The sequence below is a fragment of the Lissotriton vulgaris genome, chromosome 2_1 (genome assembly GCF_964263255.1).
Source record: "Lissotriton vulgaris chromosome 2_1, aLisVul1.2, whole genome shotgun sequence".
Lineage (NCBI taxonomy): Eukaryota > Metazoa > Chordata > Amphibia > Caudata > Salamandridae > Lissotriton > Lissotriton vulgaris.
Genome location: NC_141687.1, coordinates 922,233,374 through 922,259,921, shown reverse-complemented (window position 1 = coordinate 922,259,921; position 26,548 = coordinate 922,233,374).

The window sequence follows — 26,548 nt, the reverse complement described above, 5'->3', positions numbered from 1 at the left end:
ATTTCAGGTTTACAAAAGCACAAGACTCCAACGGTGGTGCCATCATAAGCACTGTTCATTGGGTGGGTAAATGTTGAGTGCCTACACAAGACTACATATACACAGTAAGTTGTGGAATGGAATCTTTTTGCTGTAGCCTGCAGCATCATCTTTATTTGGCAATTTCAACCATTGCCAAATACTACAGGATACAGTGCTTAATTTGTAAAACAATAAGTGCCGGGGCTCAAAGCTTAGCTCAGAAGATGTGCATTGTTTTCTGTGTGTGGCCCTGGATGAAAGTTTGTTGAGGAAAAATATGTAATGGTCCTCAGGGTGCAGTAATGATGGAATCCGCAAAGGTTCAGAGTACTCTGGTGTCCCAGAGTTGTCTCTTAAAAGGTCTGGAAGGAGAGCTATCCCACCTGCTTACGTAGGGGAGTATTTAAGATAGATATACTCTTTACATATTAAGAAACATGTAACACAAAATCTTTTACGCATTTATCTTTATATATATATATATATATATATATATATATATATATATATATATATATATATATATATTTATCACAAGGGTTCCATTTTTCCGGGGGCTCCGAACCTGCAGGGCGGGCTCCTGAGGCAGGAATGGAAATCCTGCTGACAGGCAATATCTTGAAAACACCAAAGGATAACAGAGCCCAACTCCGTCTGATGCAGAAAGCAGACTTTTATTTCGTCCAAAACACTGCAGCTTAAGAACACACTTGATTGGTCCTGACGCGTTTCAGCGTGACTCCGCCTTGTTCACAGGTGTGTGTGTTACCATTGATTCCAAGTGGACTTTGGCCCGTAGTAGGATAACCACGGGACCCAGAATGCACCAGCTAGGTAATCTTGCTTGTACATAGGAATTTATGTCTTTCAAAATAGCGTGATTTTGTCCAAAAAACATTACATTTTGCCATCAGCTTGATGCATGAAATATATTTAGCAAATGTCTCACCAGGCAGCAGTGTCTCAAATTTGTGCTAGCGCTGCGGAGTTGCAGGAGAGAGGAAACACCTCTCACCTCTCCCTTTCTTTCCAAACGAACTGCCACATGGCCTTTGGAAATCCTTTAGCGGCTGGCAGCGTTGGTAAGCGGCTCATCCCCCTCAATTTTGATTTATCACAAGGGTTCCATTTTTCCGGGTGCTCCGAACCTGCAGGGCGGGCTCCTGAGGCAGGAATGGAAATCCTGCTACCAGGCAATATCTTGCAAACACCAAAGGATAACAGAGCCCAACTCCGTCTGATGCAGAAAGCAGACTTTTATTTCGTCCAAAACACTGCAGCTTAAGAACACACTTGATTGGTCCTGACGCGTTTCAGCGTGACTCCGCCTTATTCACAGGTGTGTGTGTTACCATTGATTCCAAGTGGACTTTGGCCCGTAGTAGGATAACCACGGGACCCAGAATGCACCAGCTAGGTAATCTTGCTTGTACATAGGAATTTATGTCTTTCAAAATAGCGTGATTTTGTCCAAAAAACATTACATTTTGCCATCAGCTTGATGCATGAAATATATTTAGCAAATGTCTCACCAAGCAGCAGTGTTTCAAATTTGTGCTAGCGCTGCGGAGTTGCAGGAGAGAGGAAACACCTCTCACCTCTCCCTTTCTTTCCAAACGAACTGCCACATGGCCTTTGGAAATCCTTTAGCGGCTGGCAGCGTTGGTAAGCGGCTCATCCCCCTCAATTTTGATTTATCACAAGGGTTCCATTTTTCCGGGGGCTCCGAACCTGCAGGGCGGGCTCCTGAGGCAGGAATGGAAATCCTGCTGACAGGCAATATCTTGCAAACACCAAAGGATAACAGAGCCCAACTCCGTCTGATGCAGAAAGCAGACTTTTATTTCGTCCAAAACACTGCAGCTTAAGAACACACTTGATTGGTCCTGACGCGTTTCAGCGTGACTCCGCCTTGTTCACAGGTGTGTGTGTTACCATTGATTCCAAGTGGACTTTGGCCCGTAGTAGGATAACCACGGGACCCAGAATGCACCAGCTAGGTAATCTTGCTTGTACATAGGAATTTATGTCTTTCAAAATAGCGTGATTTTGTCCAAAAAACATATATATATATATATATTTGTATTATAAGTTGTGTTGTGGTTAAAGTTATTAAGGGAGGTTTGTTTAAATCTGCTGAGTGAAGGTAACCATAGATATGGAATGAGGCTATGTCATCTAGAATGCCTAGGGGGTTGTGATAACTCAAACAAGGGATACTGAACATATTATAACATTTCTATCAGTTTCCACATGCATGTCTTCCTTGCAGAACTGATCAAGAGGAATACTGCCCGAAGATATTACTCATCTGATTAAAGTCTTTTTACTATTTGGATCCTATGCTCTGATCTCTTCCCCATACTATTCAATGTTTATAGAGTTCCTCTTGCACCCTGTCACAGACCATAGCTCTTAATAGGTCAAGTAACTTTATACATCTGCAGTAATGCCCTGATACACTGAAAGTAGGTATTGCATAACCATGAACCATATGCGGCGCGTAGGGTGTTTCAGGAGTGCGTGCTAAATACAGCACACTGCACGCTTAGGGTGACTTCTGTGCGTGCGCGCTCACACGCACAGCTTATTGGGAACAGTGTTCACTGGTCCAAAAATGTATACGCCGCCTGCGTATCTTAGACTGGTACGGATATGTAATGAAAGAAGTTGGAAATAGTGTTTGTAGGTGTCACAAAGTTGTTACAGAAAATTCCTGATCTGAACAGGAATGGAACGGACAGAGTTGCGTTTCTGGAACAGCTAACTTCTATAAATGGATGATCCTTTCTTCATTTGCGGAAGGACTGGAAGACGGAAACAAACACGGAAAGTTTCTGTTCCTATTCTGATGAATATTAGGATCAAAACTGTCCTTACAAGTATTGATTCCCCAGTGAACAAAATCCTCCGTACAGGAAACATAAACCGTATTTTGGATACTTCGATAGTGTAGAGATGCCTAAAGTTTTGTAGGGCCTGGAAAAGCTGCATACGTTGAAACCGGGTGGTAAGACGAGGTGTTGTTCATGACAACGCTTTCTAGGATCTCCAGGCAGTGAAACTTTCCGTTATATTACATAGAAAATGGATACCCAGCGGGGTGATTAGTGCGCTCTACAAATACTTATTGATAGTTTTTGCGGGAGGTCTTTCACGACGCGTGACCCCTGGTCGAATGCCATTGACTTGTTAGGCTCGTAGATGTGAACTGGGGAAGAGTTCCTTTGTTCAGGGAGACAAAAGACATTGCCATACATATGGTCTGTGGTCCAACATTTTAAAATTTAAAGGTAGCTGGTTGCTACTCCTTTTGTTTCCACACTTGCAACCATGCCTGGTCGCTTCTCATGCACTAGCAATCAGTGTGACTCTTTTGGCAGATTGACAGTTCATAATCTAGACCAAATATTCTGATTGAAAACGGTCTTCCTGCACAGTCTTGTGGAACCTGCAGTTTTGTGACGAGTTTTCCCAATTTTCCCTCATGTAAAGCACTGCAGTGATCAAAATGAGTTCAAATAGCACTTTGCCTCTGAACATGTAAATCACTTTCAGATAGGAAGGGGAACATCTCGCAAAGATATTTTAGGATGAAACTTCCAGAAAAATCCCTGTCTTGGCTCGAGCATCAAAATCAAGGCAGTGAACAAGAATAGTTCCTAGGCCTCCTACAGTTTTGGCACATTATGATGTGAAATCAGAGCGCAGGTGCAGCTTTGCTTTGACAGAGTAAGTGCTCTGGTGCTTCAGTCTGATCTGTAGTGAAACACACTCTTCGTGCAGTCTGACTATGCATAGCCATCTTGAAACGGTTATACTACTCATTCAATGCAGTGCAGAAAACTGTGGAAGTAAAGCTAGATTGTCTTTGCTGTGAGTTTACCAACTGGTTCTCTTAATTTTTCAATAAGTAAAAATGTGTTTGTTGCTGTGAGCCAAAGCACGAAACAAAACTATGGCTAGGCTCTGTTTACCTGTTTGAACTTTAACTTTCACACTGTAGTCCTCTGTCTCGTTCACACCATCATTCCAATTCTGTTCCTCCTGCCTTTTCTTGTTCACAGGGTCGCATTATTACAGAGAAACGCCCGAAATGCTCCCCGGTGTCCGTCCCTGCTCCCTGGTGCCTGTCCCTGGTGTCCGTTCCTGCTCCCTGGTGCCTGTCACTGCTGTCTGTCCCTGCTCCCTGGTGCCTGTCCCTGCTCCCTGGTGCCTCTCCCTGGTGTCCGTTCCTGCTCCCTGGTGTCCGTTCCTGCTCCCTGTTGTCTGTCCCTGCTCCCCGATGTATGTGCCTGCTCCCCGATGTCTGTGCCTGCTCCCAGGTGTCAGGCCCTGCTCCCTGGTGCCTGTCCCTGGTGTCCATTCCTGCTCCCTGGTGTCCGTTCCTGCTCCCTGGTGTCTGTCCCTGCTCCCCGATGTCTGTGCCTGCTCCCCGATGTCTGTGCCTGCTCCCTGGTGTCTCTTTTCCTGCTCCCTGGTGCCTGTCCCTGGTGTCCGTTCCTGCTTCCTGGTGCCTGTCACTGCTGTCTGTCCCTGCTCCCCGATGTCTGTGCTGCTCCCTGGTGTCTGTCCCTGCTCCCTGGTGTCTGTTCCTGCTCCCCGATGTATATGCCTGTTCCTGGTGTCTGTCCCTGCTTCCTGGTGTCTGTCCCTGCTCCCTGGTGTCTGTGCCTGCTCCCTGGTGTCTGTGCTTGCTCCCTGATGTCTGTGCCTGCTCTCCGATGTCTGTGCCTGTCCCTGATGTCTGTCCCTGCTTCCTGGTGTCTGTCCCTGCTCCCTGGTGTCTGTTCCTGCTCTCTGGTGTCTGTGCCTGCTCCCTGGTGTCTGTCCCCGCTCCCTGGTGTCTGTCCCTGCTCCCTGGTGTCTGTGCCTGCTTCCTGGTGTCTGTCCCTGCTCCCTGGTGTCTGTCCCTGCTTCCTGGTGTCTGTCCCTGCTCTCTGTCCCTGCTTCCTGGTGTCTGTCCCTGCTCCCTGGTGTCTGTCCCTGCTCCCTGGTGTCTGTCCCTGCTTCCTGGTGTCTGTCCTTGCTCCCTGGTGTCCGTGCCTGCTCCCTGGAGTCCGTGCCTGCTCCCTGGTGTCTGTGCCTGCTCCCTGGTGTCTGTGCCTGCTCCCTGGTGTCTGTCCCTGCTTCCTGGTGTCTGTCCCTGCTCCCTGGTGGTGTCTGTCCCTGCTCCCTGGTGTCCGTGCCTGCTCCCTGGTGTCTGTGCCTGCTCCCTGGTGTCTGTGCATGCTCCCTGGTGTCTGTGCCTGCTCCCTGGTGTCTGTGCCTGCTCCCTGGTGTCTGTGCCTGCTCCCTGGTGTCTGTGCATGCTCCCTGGTGTCTGTGCCTGTTCCCTGGTGTCCGTCCCTGCTCCCCTCCCCGTCCCTTCTCCCTGGTGTCTGTGCCTGCTCCCTGGTGTCTGTGCCTGCTCCCTGGTGTCTGTGCATGCTCCCTGGTGTCTGTGCCTGTTCCCTGGTGTCCGTCCCTGCTCCCCGTCCCTTCTCCCTGGTGTCTGTCCCCGCTCCCTGGTGCCTGCCTGTCCCTGGTTTTAGTTCGGTTGTTAACCGAGGCCTTTCCATTTTTACTAAAATTATATATATATATATACTATTTTTATAAGGACTTTCAACCTGCTCTCTTCACAATGGCCTGTTATGTTTGTCATTCGCATTTTATTACGCACACTATAGTATAAAAAAACATGGATCAATGTGGGTCAGCCCGTTTTAACCATTTCAAAAATATTTTTGAAGGCCCAGATGCTTCTCTAGCAAGAACTTTTTGCCAAGTCTTGTTAATTTTTTCTGTCCGTGTGAGCTACATTCAGTCATCTGTGTTATGTCTATACTAATGGTCTTGATGATCCTTCATCTCTCCCTTACAAGACAGGAGAGCTGGAGGAAGGCAACGCAACACAAAGGATCACAAACAGCCCTGAAGTAGTGCACAATGACGATTCTTACAGGGCACAGCTGCGGGCTGATTGTAGGTCCTTTGAATTAGTATTCGTGTTAATTGCAGCGTACCGGGGGCTACAATTAACTTGAATACTAAAGGTTCACAATCAGCCCCTCAGCTGTGCTGTGTAAGAAAAGTAATGCAGAGTGTCAAACACAGCGTGTGCTAAAGCACACGCTGTGTTTGAGACTGCTTTTCTTTTTCTTAATCACCCGCAACAAGGAAATGGCACTTTTTCGCTCCGCTCGCATTTTAAAAGCGGCGGCGCGAACGGCGTTGCGGGAGTGCGCACTAAATTCAGCACACTGCGGGCTTAGGGTGACTTCTGTGCACGCGCGCTCACCCGCGCAGCTTGTTGGGAACAGTGGCGACGGCGTTGGCCTTGTGGCGGGGTGAGAGGCACCGCCCTGGCAGAGACATTGAGCATCCCAGAACAGGACCACGCCCAGATTTACGTGCCCCTTATTCACACCACTACGCTGGCCTGGCATACACCGGGCTAGCCCACTCCGCTCACCCTTACATGGGGGTATGTAACAAGCTACATTTCCATGATCTTCCCTGCTGGCTGGGGTGACATGGTTGCGTCCACTGTCCACTACACTCCAGACACCAGTGGTGTGTGTCGACATGGATATGTGTGTGGTCTGCATGCTGCAGTCTGGCCAGCACATCCACGCCACACTTGGCAATATGTGCATTCTCATTCATTTGTCACTTGCCTCCTTTGCACATGCCTGATCCCCACCTCTTCCGACATTCTGCTGTTGTGTGGCTGAGGTGCCATGCCGTTGATGGCTAATGTACATGGCTGTCCCAGCTTCCCACAGTGAATTGTGCTGTCGTGTCTGGTGGGTGTGCATGTTTTATGTGAGCTTGTGACATGTGCATTTCCTGTGTTGTGAATTGCATGATTGTGGAGTTGAGGTGTGTTATGTTATGTTATGTTATTTGCACTTATAGAGCGTGCGATTACCCTTGGATGTCCTGGCGCTAAGTTCTGGTCTTCCTGGGAAGCTAAAAGAATACTTCTGTGAGAAAAGCCATGTTTTAGGCTCTTCCGAAACGTAAGAAGATTTTGGGCATTTTTTAGGAAAAAAGGGAGCTCATTCCAGGCTCTCGAGGCACAGTGAGTAAAACTCCTGCCTCCCCAGTTTACTTTTTTCAGCATGGGAACTTGCACTTGTTTAGCACTGGTAAATCTTAGCGTCCTCCCTGGACATACCATTGGAACTTTTGCCTAAGACATTCTGGACCGATACCGTCGATGGCTTCAAAAACTATGCAGAGCGCCTTAAAGCGAGTTCTTTGTTTTATTGGGAGCCAATGTAGCTTCTTGAGCTCGCCTTTAACAGAGCCAAATTTAGGTGTTCCAGACAGCAGCCTGGCCGCTGCGTTTTTGACTAATTGAAGCCTATTCATATGTTGATTTTGCATATTCAAATATAGACTGTTACAGTAGTCGAAACGCGATGTTATCAGGGCCATGACCACTATCTTGGGATTACTTTCGGTCAGGAAGAGCTTGATTTTCCTTATGATTCTAAGAATCATGAAACAGGCGGAGGTCACCAAGCTAACTTGAAACCCATGGCAAGTTTGTTATCTACTACCCCCAAGTTTTTGGCCTTCTTAGTGGGTGTAGGGCAAAGACCCAGCTCTTCTGGCCACCATTCCGGTGTCCACACCTGTGGATTATTCCCGAATTTTAAGACCTCAGTCTTATTAGAATTAAGCTTTAAGCAGTTGGAAGACATCCAACCAGATATTGCACTCATGCACTCGTGGAAATGATCCCCAGTCTCTTTCTCACCTCCTTTAGTCAATGAAAACACAATTTGTGTGTTGTCAGCATAGGAGGTGAGCTGGAAGCCAAAGAATCTAATAACTCCCGCTAGAGTGCCACATATATGTTGAAAAGCCTTGGGCTAAGAGAAGAGCCCTGTGGCACCCCAATGGTGTGTGCATTTGGTATTGGCCAATGAGCAGTGCATTTCCGTTGGTGCAATCCTGGTAGCGCAAGTTGATGATGGACTGTTGGAGGTGTAGGAATCATGCACAATGCCTGGGTGGTTGGCTGCGACATTGGTGGAGATTCCCCGGTGGTCCACTATTGCCTGCACATTGGTGGGATACGTGCGCTTTCTGTTGCACTTACTGTGTGCACTGTTGCCAGGGGCCACTAGTAGGACATGTGTGCAGTCAATTTCCCACTGACACGTGCGGGAAGCCAGCTGTGGCATAGATGCCTTGCTTGCTCTCTGGCTGTTCCTACGCAGTGTGTGTGAAGTATTGATAGTGGGGTACCAAGCTGATGATGTCATCCAATAGCATTGTAAGGGACTTGGATTGGCCTGGCTGTGTTACTCTTCTGTCTCAGGTGGATGTTGGTTGGAGGGTACCAGAGGCCAACACGTGCAGCATAGCCAACATCTTTGTCTGTGGTGGGATGTTGGTTCTCCACTGTGTTGGTTTCGTCATCCTGGGGACAATGGTGGTCAGGATGCAGAGGAGGATTGTCCCTTTCAGCATGTAGTGGCAATTACATTCTCTGGTGTTGGGTCTGTGAGGTTGGTGCATTTTCTGGGGCTCACTTTCTTTGTCTGCGCTACCTCAGTGTTGGTCCGGGGGGGCAGTGGGTGTCTGGGGTTGGGTGGGGTCCTGGGGTGGAGGCAGTGGATGTTGTGGCCCTCTAGGGTCTCTGGTCTGCACATTCAGTGGCTCCATGGCATCTGTTGTTCTTGTGATGTGGCTCTGGCCTGGGCTGCCTTTTCTGGTGCAGGCTGCCATCCGACTTTACACCAGGTCAGAGCGGTGTTAATTTCCTTCTGCTAATGCAACTTTTCGCAAGCTTCCTGGTCTTTTTGTCCATCTGGCTGGTCGTTGAGAATGTTGCGGAGTGGTGTTGTTGCTGCTTTTGGCACAGGAACACCTACTCTGCATCCCATTAGCGATAGTTGCCGGGGTTGTCTGTGGCAATGTTTTTTGCGGCTCCTATCACGGGTAAACTGGTGCTATGGGCTGTTGGCACCAGCTTGTGAATGGGGTGATACATTTAATGGGACTTTGGCTGTGATAAAGTGCTGTTAACTCTGCGATGATTCCTTGAGAATATGCCCCACAGAGTGTATTTAATCGCTATCTAAACCGTGATTATGACAAACTAAATTATTACACTGTTGTAAGGAGATATTATCTACATATTTCCCAATTAGTAGTGATAACTTGCAATGCAATAACAATAAGTAGATCAACAAACTTGCAGATTAATTTATTCTGAGGCTATATACAACTTAAGCTGCCTAAAAAGCAAACATTACCTGAGAATGGAGAGTGAACTTCAATAATATGTTCTATCCTTGCACACAACTGTTCCCGAATTAATAACAAGTTTGGACATATGAAGGACATATGGAGGTAAGAACCTGGATTAGTGTTGCACCACCATTAAGAGCCACCTTGAAGAATTTTAAACTTAAACAAAAATTCAGGTGTACAGTATAACATTATAAAAATAATAAAATGTTTGAGTGAGGTTGGCAGGACGAGCTGTAGAGTGAGGTTTCTCCCATATCTACTGCCAGAGTGTGGAAGGCCAACTAGAGTGTAAGTCTGATTCCCATAAAAGTTCTAATTTCGATTTTGGTCTATACAAAGGTGGGAAGAGCAGAGTTTTGTATAATATTGAGGATTGAAGTATTTGGGTGAGAGGGGATTGTGAGGAAGAACCTCAATCAGAAGAGGTAGGATGTGACTGCAATATGGGGGCCAAAAGATACACTAAGGTGGTTTGCTGGTGGACGGGAAGTGCGTCCGCCATGGGTCCGACACAGCGAATCGTTACGATTGCCTGTCAGACCCACCCCGCTTCCACAAAATGCTGGCGCTGCCTAGCAGGCACCGTCTGCCAGATTAGGATGCTGCAACCCCTCCAGCCTGTGTATGGCAGTTCAACAGCTATTCACAGGCTGGGGGGATAAACCTTGGGGGTCCGTTGCGAGCCCCCCTTTTGCAGGGGCATTTTATGTGCACTTGGGGGGCACCCAGGGTGCCCCCCAATATTTCCCTGCACCATGTGGCAGGCACCGCATGAAAATGCACAACATGCATGTTTACCATTGCAGCGGGTGCTGCAGCCAGTAGCATCTGCCACAATGGTAAACATGCACAATGCAACCGCCAAAGTGGTGGTTGCATTGTAATTTCACTTCCAGGACCTCCGCCATATAGGTGGTTGGTCCCAATTCCCGTGACGATGGCAGACAGACTTAAGACTGTCCGTCATTGTAATGACCCCCTAAGATTTGATATTGTTGGAATCTCTTTGGAGGGAGATTAAAGGAAGAGGAAAAAGGTGAAATGGGAAGAATGGAATAATTGTGTTGAACCAATTGAGAAACAGTAAATATACCTTTGTTTAACTAAGTCTGTCAAAATAGTGGTTTAACATTAACAAAAACACATTTATTATACTAAAGAGAACAGTGAAGAAGCGTGTAAGCTAAATAAAGAGTGGCAACAAAGTAAGACTTGAAGAGAATAGAAGAATGAGATATGAATGCAGGTACCAAGGGCTTAATTTATGAGGCCCCTTGCACCACTGGAACGTCTCTTTTCATGACATTCCATGGTGCAGGGACCTGCTGCATATTTACAAGGCAGCACCAAGCCACTATTTTTGATAATACTGCCTTGCAAATATAGTTCCCTTTAACACAGTTTTCTGCATTAAAGGGGTGTACAATGGGTGTTGCTGGGGGCGTTCCCATCAACATTCACTGCTTTTTGACACTGCCCCAGATTTACGAGAAGTCATAAATCTGTGGCAGCACCAAACACTTGTGCCTCCCCAGGGGAGGCATAAGAAAAGCACAAGGAAGAGCACTAACTTTGGTTCTCCTCGGTTTTCCTTTTTCGATGTGTTCTGCATTCTACAGCACACTTAGAAAAAGGAAAAAGCCTCTTGTGATTGTTTTTGTGATTGTTTTTGTGCAGGCTGCACAAAAATAATCATCCCCGCAACGCAGGAACTGTTGCAACTTGAAGCAAAAGTGCCTGCATAGGAGCATGGCAGCCCAATGTGCGCTAGTGCAGGGAAAAGGACAGGAATGCGCTGTATCTGATAGATAGGGCACATACCTGCCCTTTTCGTTTGCTGTAGGCCAGCGCTGCTGAAAGGCCCTAGGTGGTTCCCTATGACAAAGCCTTATAAATGAGGACGCCAATATTTAGAGAGGTGTGACATATAAATAGTATGGGAATGACAAAAGGGGATAATGAGGGCTAACTCCAGTAAAAACAATAGTTTGGGTGGGCAGACTGAAAGGCCAAGAAAACTATTTTGACAGTGTTTGATACGGAATGTTTATGATAACAAGACAAATTGGGAAAGTTACCTCCACCAACTGATTTAGTTGAATTGAGACAATGTAAAGAAATATGAGGATTTTTACCATTCAATAAAAATTTAGATAGCAGTCTGTAAATAGATGTAAAATATTTTACCGTTATTTTGATACGTTGCATCAATAGATATAAATTGATGATTGGCAGCAGCATCATTTTGATACTGTGCAGCCCCACCAAGACAGAAATAGAGGGGACCAACCTTGAGTCAGCTTAGAAATGATTGCCAGAAGGGCTTCCATGTTAAAGTGCAGGGTATCTCTAAGGGGTTTGGGATGAACTATACCTAGGCATTTGATCTTATCAGGGTTCCGAGCAAGACCCATTCCAACAAAATGTGTTTTGAGACAGAACCTATTCAAAGGCATCACTTCAGATTTTTCAATGATCAGTTTATAGCCTGGGACCTCCGAGTATTCATTAAGGAGTTCGAAAAATGTAGGAAGTGATATGTCGAGCTTTGAGATATAAAAAAGGATATCATCCACATACTCCATTAATTTAACATGGATCTTAATCAACTGAAAGCCAGAAATGGCATCCGAGTGTTTCAACTTAAAGAGAAAAGGCTAGAGTGCAAGCACAAAAAGCATGGCAATAGAGAGTATCCCTGCCACGCGCCCCTATGAATGAGAAAGTAGGAAGACTGAAAAACCATTCACCAAAACAGAGGCGCATGGGGAGGAATACAGAAAGGAGATTCATTGCAGAAATTGAGGTCAAAACCCATGCTAACGGAGAGTGTACATTAAATAATTCCAATCTACCCGATCAAATGCTATTTTGGCATCTAAAGCCACAGCTGCCAGGGAGTGGTTAAGTTCAGCTGCTTTACTAAGGATGTTTATAAAGACTCACGAATTGTCTGTAATGTTCCTATTTTGAACAAAACCGGATTGCTCTATATCAAATAGATCTAGCATAAAATCATTAAGGCATAAGGCCAGTGCTTTAGCGAAAAGTTCACAATCCGTATTAATAAGTGATATGGGACGATAGTTCTTGCATAAAAGAAGATCTCTGTCTCTTTTGTGAAAAAGACAAATCATAGCCTCTGTAAATGAACTCAATGCTCCGTTCAATGAGAGGAAATGAGAAATTAACGTAAATAAATTAGGGTAAAGTATTTTGGAAAATTGGTGGAAAAATGTGACCATGAACCCATCTGGTCTCGGCGCTTTACCTAGTGGAAGGCATTTAACAGCAGAAGTCATCCTCTTGTAGCAAAGCCTCAAAAACTGAAAAATCAACATATGAGGGTTTTGCACATTGTTATGTTATGTTATGTTATGTTATTTATTCTTTTATATAGCGCTCGGCTACTCAAAAAGAGTGTCCCGGCGCTTTATTGGAAAAAGAAAAAACTGCGACAGAATAACATAACACCAAAAAAAAAGTAAAAGAAGTGTCAGACAAAAACTCACAATAGACAGGCTACTGAGTGAACAGCCAAGTTTTAAGGCCTTTTCTAAAAGCCAGCAGGCTAGTGGCTCCCCGCAGAGCAAGCGGCAAAGAGTTCCACAGCTGTGGTGCCAGCAATCCAAAAGAGCGGCCTCCAAGGCGCGCTTTCTTTACACGTGGGACAACTGCCAGGTACAGGGATTCCGACCTCAGAGACCTGGTCGGTTGATAAAAGACCAGTCTCTTTTGGAGGTACTTAGCTCCCCCCTTGTGAAGAGCTTTATAAGCCAGAGTCAGAGCCTTAAAGGCGATCCGCTTGCGGATGGGAAGCCAGTGCAAAGTTATCAACAGGCCCGAGGCACTGGAACGCCTATTTAGACCGAAAATTGCCCTAGCAGCGGCGTTCTGCACCACTTGAAGCCGCTGCAGCAGGTACTCTGGAAGGCCCAGGTAAAGAATGTTGGAATAATCCAACCTGGACCCAATCAGAGCCTGAACTGTCAGCGTCCTGTGTTCCTCGGAAAGCAGGGGAAGAAACCTCCGCAGCATCCTAAGGATGCCGAAGCAAGTGCCCGACACCCCCAGGATCTGGGATTTCAAGGTTAGCCTATTATCCATCTTAACCCCCAGATTCTTGGCAACCTGAGAGGAACAAGACGGAGGGAACATATTCATTGGCCACCAGGTCTGCCAATCTGGCTCTGTCACACCCAAAGAAAAGTACCTCGGACTTGTCGGAATTGCACTTGAGGCTGTTCAGATGGAACCATTGAAAAACAGCCCCAAGGCAATCCCGAATACTCTCCCCATCAAAGTCACCTCCTCTCTTACAAGAGAAGAGGAGCTGGGTGTCATCCGCGTAGGATACGATCTGGGCGCCATGCGACTCCACCAACGCCGCCAACGGGGTCATAATGATGTTGAAGAGGGTCGGGCTCAAGATAGAGCCCTGTGGGACCCCGACTCCCAGAGGCGGCATCACGGCGGAGTCAGGCGGAGCCCAGATCGTTTGCCGGCGGCCGGCTAGAAAGGAGGAAAACCAGTCGAACACCGTCCCCCGTAGACCTATCTCAGAGAGTCTAGCGAGTAGACCATCATGGGGAACGGTGTTGAACGCCGCCGACAAGTCTAACATTACCAGCATGACTTTGCCCCCAGAGTCCAGAACCCCTTTAATGGTTTCTGAGACCTCAAGGAGCGCAGTCTCTGTGCTGAGATGGGGACGAAAGCCCGATTGGGTGGCATGCAGGATCTCATTGGTTTCGAGAAAATTGGAAAGCACACCTTGAACGTGTTTTTCCAAAATCTTCGTGAGAGCCGGCAACAGAGAGATGGGCCTATAATTAACTGGGGCCTTCGGATCTAGGCCTGGCTTTTTGAGCAAGGGAATCACCATCACCTGTTTCCAGGCTTGTGGGACCACACCATGCCTCAGCGAAAGATTTAACAGCGGGTTAGCCAGCGGGTTAATCACCTCCACAACTTTCGCTAAAAATTTAGCAGGGCATGGGTCAAGGGGTGAACCCGATTTTAAATTGCCCATTAGAGCCAAGGAGTCAGGAGCAGAAATCGGTGGAAACACACTCAGCGTCGCCCCTGGCCCAGCCTGTGGCAATATGATGATGTCAGGTTCAGTCTGGCCCGCAGACACTGGTACCAGGAATGACTCCTGAATGCGTTGGATCTTGCTCGTAAAGAAATCAGCAAGGTCCGTAGCCCAAGTACCTAATGGCTTTTCATCCGAGGTGTTAGACCATGGGGAAGTGAATTCTCTCACAATGGAGAAAATCTCCTTGCAGGAGTTGGAAGCAGCATCTATTCTCCTGGCTAGATATGCTTTTTTTTCCAGGCGAATGTCCCGGTGATAAGCCTTAACCACCGTTTTGTAGGTCAGCTTGGCAACAGTATCATATTGTGCCCGCCAGGCTCTTTCGGCTACCTTGCACTGCTGCCGCGTAGCCGACAGTGCAGCGGTAAACCAAGGCGCAGAGACCCGTTTCGGTGTCGGGCGAGATGTCAATTCCGGGGCAAGATCATTTAGCCTGTCAAAAAGCCAGTCCTGCATGGTCTGCAGATCCCTGTCGAGATCGCCGGAAAGGAGGCAAGGGTGGACCACTGCTGCCTGAGCCAGCATCTCTGGGGTTACTCGGTGGTATGCCCTATGGACACATTAAGAGTGAGAACAGAATGAGGAAAGGAAATCCTCAGATGGGGTGGAATGTCTGACAGAATAGCGACGGACAGAAAATCGACCTACAAAAATATCGAAACAGAAATATCAACGTCAAAAATATCGAAGTCCTATCTACATAATGGTAGGTATAAAATTATCAGAAAAAAAAATCATCCAAAATGTCGATGTAAAAAATATAGTTTTTAAAAATGTTATATTAATAAAAATTTTAAAAAAGTAAAAAATACATGCATTTTTTTATATAAACATTAAATCATATTTAAAAAATAATAATGAATACATATATTTTTCAAATCAATTACATTTCTACATATAAATAAATATCTATACACGTACTCCACATATTGCAACAGTAGGGAAAGTGTTGGATAGCATAGGGGTAAAAATTACTATTCCCACTCCAGTGAGTGCAACAGTAGGGAAAGTGTTGGATAGCGTAGGGGTAAAAATTACTATTCCAACTCCAGAGAGTGCAACACTAGAGACAGTTCTGGATAGCGTAGGAGTAAAAATTACTATTCCCACTCCAGTGAGTGCAACAGTAGGGAAAGCATTGGATAGCATACGGGTAAAAACTACTATTTCAACTCCAGAGAGTGCAACAGTAGGGAAAGTGCTGGATGGTGTAGGGTTAAAAATTACTATTCCCACTCCAGTGAGTGCAACAGTAGGGAAAGCATTGGTTAAGGTAGGGGTAAAAATTGTTATTCCAACTTCAGAGAGAGCAATAGTAGGTGAAGCGCTGGATAGCCTAGGGGTTAAAATTACTATTCCCACCCCAGAGAGTGTAACAGTAGGGAAAGTGCTGGATAACATAGGGGTAAAAATTACTATTCCCACTCCAGAGAGTGCAACAGTAAGGAAAGCACTGGATAGCGTAGGGGTAAAATTACTATTCCCACTCCAGTGAGTGCAACAGTAGGGAAAGCGCTGGATAGCGAACGGGTTAAATTAACAAACTTATCAATTACATTTTTTTTTCTTCCAAAAAATTACATTAATAATTAATTTACAAAAAAACTATTAATAAATACCAATAAATTAAAATGTATATTTACTTAAATAACATTAAATTACATCCCACACTATTCCCCCTTTAACACACAACACACTACACATTAAACAAGATTTACGCGAGTTTAAGCTATTCGTATTGTAAACAGCAATGCCTTTTATTTATGTTTTAAAATCCAAAACAAAAATAAAAGGCATTGGTATTTACAATGTCAATAGCTTAAACTCGCGTATGAGAAGAATGTTCCTGTGCTAAGTTATCCAGAATGGTATATATTTGTGTAGCAGAGTGTACCGCCTGACTGTCAGTTTGCTGCTTCTGTCATTGCATCCAGGTATGTAATACAACAAGTAACATTACGCCTACAGTAAGCCAGGACTATTGGCTTTGTCAATGACCGTTATTTGCATAACATAAACAAGGATATACCCCTTAATGCACAAGAACTGAAGTATCAAAACCGCTCTGCCATGACTAACTCAGTTAAGAATACAGTGCTCACCGATGACTCCCAAAAGTAGGCTGTTCCATAGAGAAACAGGATGCAAAGAGCACAGGTCAGTGGGTCAAGTGCCTACTGTGGATATATTTGTGTATCTATCAAGGTATGAATCCATAGTTGCAGCTTTTTATCAGCCAATAGTTGAAACACATGTATTGTAATTGATGCAAAGATTCAATTTACCTTGTGTCCTTCCCACTCTGCGTGAAAGGTCTAATTAAAGACAGCAGGGAAGAAGCGACACTGCACATGAAGAGAGTCTGAGAGTCTCGTGAAAAGCAAGCGTTCACACTGCGAGTTTAATTGTCCAATTGTCCAAGATCACACATTGAACATGCTTATAGCTTCTCAATTCTTCGCTTTCCAAAACTATTTTATAATTAAAAACTTGTGTGATTTACTAGGTAGGAGAAAAACACTGCAGGGGGCTGCATCCAAAGTAATGCCAAAGTTCAGGTGTAGTGCGTCCGTGACATCAGGAGCGCTGTAAAATAACTGCAATATCTATACATCCTGACCACATGCTCAAGCACTGCCTCCGCTGTTTTATGAACAAGCACACCCCAATGGGTTGTTCACTTGGTAACTTTTGCACAAATACTTAGTGATCGAGGAACCAACAAAGTGCTACGACGGTGTTATCGTCAGTGTGAGGCAGGGTCTAAAGTGCCTAGGAGATGGGTATTTGGTTAAAGGCACTCAGTATAGCTTCTAAGAGACAGAAGCTGCAGATCTGTGCAGGGCATTATTAAAAACATGCAAACTTAGCGCTGAGAAGACATGCATGAAACAATTGCGAAAGTGCAATTAAAGGAACACCAGAGACCACTGGATGAGGTTTTGGGGAGGGGGAGCAACACGGAGCACCAGATCCGTTATATCCTAGCTAGCAGTCTAGCAGACGAAGAAGCGTCTTTGAGACATGTGCTGTCTGAGTCCACAACAAGGTGCTCCCATAATATCAGAGATTTAAGGGACAAATATGCGGGCCACTGGCGTAACGAAAATTGAGGGGGCCTCCCTGCAAGGTATGCAGAGGGGCCCCCTCTGGGGTCAATTAGGAGCTCTCCGGACAGAGTGGAGTGCCGAGGGGGCCCCCTGGAGCTTTGGGCCCCCCCGCTTCGCGTGGGCTGCGGGGGCCTGTGTTACACCCCTGATGCGGGCACTCCCTTTAAGAGGATTAGGGTGATTACAGTGAACACGCCGGCCGCTTCTCCGATCCAGAAATGGAGTGGCCGGAATGTGAACAACATATTACAGGAAAGTCAGACAAACCAATAAATTGGGCAAGCTGACACGCACGTGTAGAGTGAATCCAGCCTTGTCCTCCCTGAATGCTAAATAGAACAGGCAGCCATTGGGCCATTAATAAACTGGCACGGAGAGCGTAAGAGCTGAAGTAGCGTAAACATGCTCACTGTGTTAAGAAACAAGTAGTATTGGAAACCATAACATCTTTTGGAAACAAGCACGGCGTCTGCGCAGTGTGCGCTGTGCTGATACATAATCCTGAGGCAGACCCCGTCCTAAAAATAATGCGAACAAAGGAATACAAATTAAACAAGTGTCCACCATTGACCCGGCTGCGCACGTGATCCTCCCTGCAGTAGGAAAACAAGCACCCCGGTGCCGGGGCCTGCCTCTAAATGACTGCGCACTACTTTCAAACAAGCATTTGCAATGCAATATGACTCGCAATTACGCAAGACGTATTGCATTACAGATAGGAGTGCAGTACTTTAAAAAGGCACAAATGCGAGTGGAGGGTGAGGGTGTGGCAAAAAGTGATAAATTGTGCAAGGGTGCAGTGGGGAGGACAAAGGACAGAAAATAGTGTTTGTGTAAAGGGGTCAATAGCCTTGTAAGGAGAAAAAGACTAGGTAGGCGTCAGGAGCCTGGACATAAAAGCCAAACATCAATCAGAGTGCAGATTTTATGAACAAAGCCAATCAAAAAGATGTGCGGAAAGTGGGTGGAGCTTCCTCAACTATAGTGTATACAGCATCTCTCTGACGAGACAGCGCATGCGCTGCCTAGTCCGAGACCTAAAAACACAATTCATTCAACTATGAATTATTCAATTAATAACATTTATTAATAAATTCATATAATTATAAATTAACTACTTGATAAATATTAATTACCAATTAATAATTAATCACCAATTAATGATTCATTAACAATAAATTAATTAACAATAACAATAAACAAAATTAGTAATACATTAATTATAATTAATATAGTTAACTAATTAATAACAATTAATGGCAGATTCATAATTAAGGAAATATTATTTAAAAAACTGACACAATGAGGGTACTAAACCGTGTGCACAGTGAGATATTTAGTGAAGTATTTTACACTTAAAGTATCCAAAATTTCAAATTGACACTCAACTTGGAGCAGCCCACCGTCAAAGCCACTATAAACCAGAGAAAAATATTACCCAAGGAGCATCACATATAAATGTAGATTTGAAGCAACAATTTCTGCCATTAATCAAGAGTCAATGATAAAAAAAGTTCAAAGCAGGTTTTCTTCATCACTTAATCAATGTCTTCAATATTATCATTGGTTGATGATATCCACTGTATCGATGTCCATTTTCTTTTCACAAACAACAGTTGCGAAGTCTATATATTTTCCACAGCTACAGCCTACGCATTTTGTCCCTGCCGGGACATCATCAGGGCTGTGAAAAAAATGAAAAAAAAGTAACCATAATGGTTAAATTACCTCTAACCAGACAATTCCTCTTAGAAACACATCTGCTTTGTCCTGCCTATATACCATTCTATGCATATTTATTCTCTCCATCATAGCCTGCCTATATGCCATTCTAAAAGGTTAACATAAATGAGAAAACATGCATCATTACCGTTCATGTTTTTGAAAAAATAATATTTTCAATCAGCGATACTCATTAATAAAATCATCTTTCTTATGTTCTAATAACTTTTGTCACCTTCAAGTATAATTATCCTTTCTCCAATCCCACCAATGGCCGTGCTGACTGTTTCCCAACATTCTTCCGACTTATATGGTTGTTTGCGACTATTATTTAATGACCATAGTATTTAAAAGGTAACAAAAATAAATATAAGAACCACAATAAATTTGCTACATGCCCATCTCTAATTCAATTCGCTGACATGAAACCTTCAAAGAATAATCACTTATGCCACCACTCACCTAACAGATAAAGGTAGTGTGTTCATTAATAAAATAATGTCACATTCACGAGTCATCACAGATCCGACGCTCAATATTCATTCTGCACAGGTTCGCCCAGGCGACCGAAATTTACCTGTAATTTGTTCAAAACAAAGATTAAGGTCGAACCTGCGCATAATGAATATTGAGCATTGGATCTGTGGTGACTCGTGACCGTGACCTTATTTTATTAATCAACACACTCACTATATCCAAACAATTGGGCAACAGCTCTACCACCTTGTTCATGCGACGATCTCTCTACTCAGTCCACTATCCATACAATCTTATTTTGTAAGTTCTACAGTGAACCTAGTAGGCGTTGGCTCATACCGGTTTTAAAATCTATGGGCATTCGAAGATGCCGCCCTGCATTGCTCTCTTTGCAGTTTTTGGAAGAGGAATGTATAACGAAAGTTATAATTAAATTTCTGAAGTTTATTGTTCGGCACAGGCCAAATTTAGAGTAGTCTATGACTTCTTTGTCCGGGATATTTGCTTTTTTTACCTAATTGTGCAAGACATCCTTTTTACTGTTTTTTTTATAATGATTGAAAAATGTTGTATTCTATGAACAGTTAAAATATCTAAATGAATTTTATCATATACTAGTTTTTAAAAATAAGAATATTTTTATAACTACTGAAATGAGGGAAAAATACCTCTGCAATGTACTTTCATGGTTTTGTACACGAAAAAAACCGAATAAAGTACATTTTGATTTGATTTGACTGCCCACCGTGGGGTGGCTTCAGGGGTATAGGGTGTTTGATAATAATCAACTAAACATCTTGCAATATCTGAGTCTTGAAAGAATTTAGTTCCTGACTGATTGATAATGGAGGCAATAGAGGATTTTTCTATTCTACTTTTAAGATAGATAGATAGTAATGTCCTGGTTTTGTTATGTCCCTTACAACATCTAGCATTCATTTTCAACAGTGTTTCACATGCATTTTACATAGTATGTTTACTAAATTGGATCTTGGCTGATACAATCTCCATATCAGTTTTATTATTCTAAGGTGCAAAATATTTCTGCCCTAGTTTCTTAATCTTGCTAAGAATGGCCGCTGATTCCTTCTCCTGTAGTGTAGTTCCTATATTACCTACAGGCTCTGCGCATTGGAATAATATATCCTATAGATTTGACGTAGTTATGTCAATAGGTCTCTATCGAATACACTATACTTAATTGTGAGTGTGCCAGCAAACTCAGAAGGGATTAGTTTCTGACAACTGCATAAACATGACAACTTTGTTCCCCAAGAATAAAAATATATCTCTCAGAGTCGTGGAAACAATAGATAACTATATCACTCAGTCAATCGTGCATGCTTCGTTTCTACAGAGTTGCAGAGAAATAGAGAGACGGCCGTTTACAATAAAAGGATTTATTGAACAGTCTTCTTTCTAATGCAAGAGAGGTGAACTGCTACAATTGTTATGCAGAATGCAAAGTATAATCCGTACAGCGTAAACAGTTATATGAAATAATATTGTAAGAGCATTGTATGGTTTCTAAGCCATGAAAAAATACAAAACATAAATAACATAGAATGAAATATTCAACTGGTGCTTCTAAAATACGCCTAACCCAATGTACCTAACCTAACTCTAGTACGTTGGAAGAAGTATGTATTGTTTTGGTATGGGTTTAGTTTTGCCAAGAATCTACCAAAGGTTTCTCTAGGTCCTTATCAGCTCCATACCTTGTTAGAATGAAGGACGTCTGGTATCTCTTTCTCGGGACTCGATTTCCCAACACCCCACAAGGGGAGCCGGAAACACTGGAGCTGGATTCTCGGCAGAGAATGGGCAGATTCCTGATCAGTGCATCAGCTGGAGGGTTGGCTTCCTTCGGCACTTGCTGTAGCGAGCTGCGTCGGGCAAGTAGGTCTTCGAATTGCTCCAAACCACCGTATATTGCTATAGCAAGTGAAGGTATATTTATGCCTTGAAGGTGTTTAGGAATGCCATAGTTTGACATAAAGTCAGGCATATGAACGTCATAAATGAACCCCTGGGGAATAGTTGTTCATTGTAAAGTAACTGAGTTCTTGGAGAAATCAATATCAATGCAAGGGGAAGTTCCCTAACTGCTTAAGCTGGTTTTCCAAGAAATCGTTGTGACATTTGGTGAACGGATGGAAGTAGCCATGCCTGGATTTGGGTAGCATGGGCTAAGCCTAAATAAAGGCTGGATTTCTATGCCTATATAAGGGCATGGAGAATTGTACCTATAAAAGGGCATGAATCAGGGAAATTTAATCGGAGCCTAAAAAGCCACACAACACTCCATAATTAAATCTAGTGGGGGAATGCCAATTAAGAAAAGGTCCATTATCTAATAGCAGGCTCCACCATAAACAAAGTTATCAAAATGGAAAGGGGCGACCATTCGGTCCCCCCGAACGTATGGCCGAGTACCACGAGCCCCCCGGGAAGCCATTTTTGGGCGGGAGGCGAGCCTCGGCTGGTATGCCCAAAGCGGCGTAGCCGGGGCGCGCTGTTTCCCACCCTCGAGTGGGCTGGCCTAGACACTGACGCGGCTGGCCACGCCCTAAAGGCAGGCAGGGGCGGCTTTACGCCCACCCTGAAGACGGATAAAAGGAGCAACAAGCCAAGTACGCATCCTCTTGTTCCTGTGCTCTGAAGCTGCACCCCCTCGCTGCACGTGAGCTCGAGACGGAACGAAGAGCCAATTTTGAATGTGGTAATCTTTCTTGTTTGTCTCTGTTGGGGAATGCCTAAGAAAGTTGGAAAGCGAATGACTACCGACCAGATGCTGCGTGTTCTTATGAAAGAGGTGGCCGACCTAAAGAAGCGAATGGCGGAAAAAGATGGGGAAGAGGGACCGAAACGTCCGTTGGCTGGAGCAGCTCCGGGAGGGAAAGGCAAGAGGCCCAGAAGGGGAGCAGCTGGAGGGGACATCCCGGTTCCCTGTACCCCACTCGAAGAGCCAACTCCGGTGCCGGCGGAGGGGAATCCGATTCCCGTGGTGGTCACCCCCGTGTCCGGGGAGGATATGCCGCCCGAGCTGGCAGCACAATTAGCAGCGTGGTTGGGTAAAAATAACGAGGGCGCCACGGCTGACGACGCACGGGTTTTGATGAGGCAACTACGTGAAACAAGGGAGGCGGCTAAGGCAGCATCGCCAGTCATCACGCCGGCCGCGGCAGGAGGAAAGCCACCTGGGATAGGCTCAGCCGCAGATACAGCTTCCGGTTCAGGTAAGCGGCCATTGCCAATTGCGAGGGATGAGTCTGCCCCGTCGAGAAGGGAAAAGTTGGGTCAACATGTCCCTCTAGCTATTAAGGAGAAGATATGGGCAGATGAGTATGTAAACATTTTCTCGTTGCTTACCGATCATTATGAGATGGAATATGTTAAGAGCCAAAAGGAGCTCATGCATCCGAGTGTTTGGCGCGCAAAGATGGCCGCCTTCAAGGTAAATGAGAACATTGGCAATTGGGGCAAGGCGTGGGGAATTTTTACATCCATCCTGGGCGAACGTAGGCCCGAATTACTGTCTGAATTGCCGATTTATCAGTCACGGATCATGGGGTATTCCGTGTCACATGGGGGCAATCAGTGGTTCTGTTACGATAATATTTTCAGAAAAGCGAAAGAACATGATAAAAACTTAACTTGGGATTGTTACGATTCTGTGTCATGGTCAAAAATGGCGGATACAGGTATGTTGAATTTGCCATTAGTAGGGAGTAGTGTGGGGGAGTCCTCCCGCCAATATTCTGGGACCTCCTTTCGATCAGGCGCGAGTAACGAATACCAGTCCAGGCCGAACGGCACCACAGGTAAAAAGGGGAGTTGTTGGAACTTTAACAGGGGTAAATGTACGAGGCCCCAGGGGTCATGCAAATTTAGGCACGAATGTAGCGGGTGTGGGCAAGCGTCCCATCCTGAGTCCATGTGCAGAGCCAAAACGGGTGATAACGGGGGTAGAGGAGGCGCCAAACAGGTCTGAAATAGTCCGAGGGGCGCCTTTACCTACTCCGATTGATACCATGGCAATAATTCCTTGGCTCAGCGAATACCCGGACCACGCTTCCGCTGGGGTGTTGCGGAACGGGTTTTCATATGGTTTCCGCATCCCAGTGGGGGAGTTTCAGGGTTTAGCGAAATGTAAAAACCAAATATCAGTCTTGCAGCACACGGCCGTGGTACAGGAGAAGATTGGGAAAGAGGTGGCTCGAGGTCGAGTCGCCGGTCCGTTTAATGTGCCACCGGTTGCTAACTTTGTTTGTTCCCCCTTAGGGGTGGTCCCCAAGAAGGACCCGGGTGAGTTTCGGCTGATACATAATTTATCAGCCCCACGTGGTCTTTCCGTAAACGAGGCGATAGACCCGGCAGTGTGTTCAGTACGGTATGCATCTTTCGATGAGGCCGTAGCCATATTGAATCACCTAGGGCCCGGTGCGCTGATGGCGAAATCTGATATTGAGTCAGCGTTCCGGTTGCTCCCGGTACATCCAGACGATCAGCGTCTTCTTGGTTTCACGTTTCAGGGACACTATTACATGGATAGATGTATGCCAATGGGGTGCTCTATATCTTGTTCCTATTTCGAGCAGTTCAGTTGTTTCCTGCAATGGGTCTTCACAAGGAAGACGGGGTTTCATCAGGTTATGCATTATCTCGATGACTTTTTGTTTCTGGGGGCAGCCGGGGATCCGGAATGTGGTCAGGCTTTGAATGAATTTTGTGTCTTAATGGACCATTTTGGTGTGCCATTGGCACCTGGTAAGACGGTGGGTCCCTCGACTTGCCTCGAGTTTCTGGGGATCGAGCTCGACTCGGAGGAGGGTTGTTTTCGTTTACCAAGAGGAAAAGTGATTAGGTTCAGGGCATCCCTGGAGACGTGTATTAGTCAGTCTAAGGTTAAGTTGCAGCAATTACAACAATTGGTGGGACAGCTGAATTTTGCCCTGAGAGTAATACCGATGGCCCGCCCCTTTTCCCGCTCGATCGCTCAGGCCATGGTCGGCCTGAAGGAGGGTCACCATCGCACGAGGCTCTCGGCCGAGGTTCGCCAGGACATGCGCATTTGGTTGGCATTTCTGGCGGATTTCAATGGTCGAGTTGTCTGGAACAAACCGGCGGTGTCCTCCGAGGAGCTGGGGCTGTGGACAGATTCGGCAGGGAGCATTGGTTTTGGTGCCATCTTTGGCACACAATGGTCGGCTCAAAAATGGCCGTCATGGTGGCATGAGGATGGGTTGACGAGTAACATTGCTTTTCTTGAACTGTTCCCCATTCTGGTGGCCCTGAAAACTTGGCCTGAGGGGTTTAGAGATCACTCTGTGGTATTCTGGTCTGATAACATGACCGTGGTTGAGTGTATCAATAGCCAGGCGGCACGATGCAAATGGATCCTGAGGCTGCTGAAAGAAATTGTCTTGTTGTGTATGCAATTGAATGTCCTATTTAAGGCAAGACATGTGCCGGGGGTGATGAACCAAGCTGCTGATGCGCTTTCTCGTTTCCGTATGCAGGCCTTCTGGGGTTTTCTGCCCACAGCGGACCCGGTGGCGGCACCCTTTCCCGAAGCTCTCTGGTCTCTCGGTGCCCCGAACTACGAAACCTCGTGGGAGAGAGTTTAGCACCCAGGACAAGGAAGGCATATGAAGGGGCGTTCCGTTCCTATTTGGCCTTTTTGGGGACTGCTGGAGGGGAGCTTTGGGGCCAGGAGGAGTGGGTAGTAAATTTCCTGCTGTCTTTACATCAGGCAGGCAAATCTGTGGCTACTGCCCAGAGGCATCGGGCAGCCATTTCCTTTATGGCTAGGGCTTATGGGATCCAGGACCCGACAGCGTCTTTCGTTGTACAAAAAGCGCTACGTGGGTGGCAACGCCTTGAGGGTCGCAGAGTAGATGAAAGGCGCCCGATAGGTCTGGATAGGCTGGCCCTGTTATTATCTGTACTCCCTTCAACGTGTTCATCCCAGTATGAAATAGTGTTATTCCGAGCCGCTTTTGCGCTGGCATTCCATGGGGCTATGCGGGTAAGCGAACTAGTGGCGAGGAACAAGCAGGATGTGACGGGGGGACTGTGCCGAGAGCACGTTCAGGTCAGAGGGGTGACGATGTCCATCTCATTTGTCAGGTCCAAGACCGACCAGGGTGCGATGGGGGACTGCATAATCATACAAAGGATTCCCGGGTCCTCCATGTGCCCGGTAAGTTGCGTAGAGGAATATTTAGCGCAAAGGGTGGCATCATGGGGGGGGACATTGTTGCGACACGCTGACACCACCCCACTGACGAGGTTTCAGTTTCAGCGGGTGCTTGCGATGTCAATCTCCGCTGCGGGCTTGAACCCCGGCGAGTTTGGGACCCATTCCTTTCGGATAGGGGCTGCTACAGAGGCTACAGCCAGGGGTCTGAATGTCGAACAGGTTAAACGTGTGGGGCGTTGGTCCTCGAACTGTTATAAAAGGTATGTGCGGTTGCACATGTTGTGAAGCTGTAATGATGTACTCACGCTTCTTGTTTTTCTTTGGTTTTCAGTTGCGCAAGCCTACGAGGCGGGGCGGACTGTGCAGTCGACCCAACACCGGGTCAGCGGTCAGACATCACCGGCTGTGAAAAAGGAGGTGTGGGTCGTGGGCCACTCATACGTGAGGCGGGCCGCGGACGTATTCAAAGCAGGTGACATGATTCACGTGGCTGGGGAATACGGGTACAGTGTGTCCTTCTACGGAAAGGGCGGGCTCTGTATTGACCAGTTTCAATCATTTTTTGAGGGTTTGTTAGGGCGGACGAGGTCACCGCCGGCTATAGTCATAGTACATCTTGGGGGCAACGATTGGTGTCCACTGGTAGACGACTACTTC